The sequence below is a fragment of the Otolemur garnettii genome, unplaced genomic scaffold (genome assembly GCF_000181295.1).
Source record: "Otolemur garnettii isolate 467f Iridium unplaced genomic scaffold, OtoGar3 scaffold00012, whole genome shotgun sequence".
NCBI lineage: Eukaryota > Metazoa > Chordata > Mammalia > Primates > Galagidae > Otolemur > Otolemur garnettii.
Window position 1 is genome coordinate 10222259 of NW_003852407.1, and position 1083 is coordinate 10223341.

Consider the following 1083-nt stretch of genomic DNA (forward strand, 5'->3'; position numbering starts at 1 on the left):
AATAACTAAGAAAATGCCATGAAGGCTATATTAACCACTTTGGGTGAAAATATTTCAAATTGTATTAAAAACAGCACACTACACCCCATGACAGTATTAATGTACACAGCTATGATTTATAAAAAAAAAAAAAATCAGTGATTCCCAGGGATTAAGGGACTGGTGTAGGTAGGAATGAACAGCCAGAACAGAGGGAACCTGCAGGGCAGTGAAACGATTCTGTGTGATATTATAATGGTGGATTCATGACACTATACCTTTGTGAAAACTCATAAAGTTGTACAACACAAAAACGAACTTTAATTATAGCATGAACTTTAATCAATATGTGTATCAATATTGTTTCATCAATTTTAGCAAAGGTAGCACAGTAATTAATATAAGAAAATAATAATGGGGAAACTGAGGGGGGAAAGTAGGAGGACTCTATTTTCTGTGCTATTTTTTCTGTAAAAATAAAACTTCTTTTAAAAATAAGTATATAAATATAAAATATAAGTTTTTTTAAAAAAGACAAGTCTGAACAGTAACCAGGACAGAAATATTTTTAAAGAGGCATCAATGCAGTGTAGTAGCTTAGAGTAAACTTAGAGTATAGCCAGTATTTGTTTATATTTATAAACTTAGTAGGTTTTTTAAGAAGAATATTTGGAATAAAAAGAGCATATTAACTGAACACAGCAAAGCTGGAATTTTGCATGCTGTTACATTTTTCTTTGCAAAACTGCAAATCAGAATGGAGTCTCAAGACAGTATTTCTCCTTGTGATTATTTTGAGTTATTATTCTTGTTTTCAAGACCATATCCAAATGCTATGATTTTCTCTCAGCAGTATTATTCTCCGTGTTTATCTTTGTTTCTGTAGGCCCACATTTTGTGTGGGGGTTAAGATTTCTTTTCTTGATGCTCATATCTATCTAATCATACAAAAGGATTTTTAAAAATCACTTTTTTAAAGTAATTACACAAGATCACTTTTTAAAAAGTGACCACAAAGTTTAAAAAAAATTCCAGTCTTCAGAAATTGACTTCATACACGCTGCCTCCAAAATACCTGTCATCTGTAAAATATTTCTTATTCCA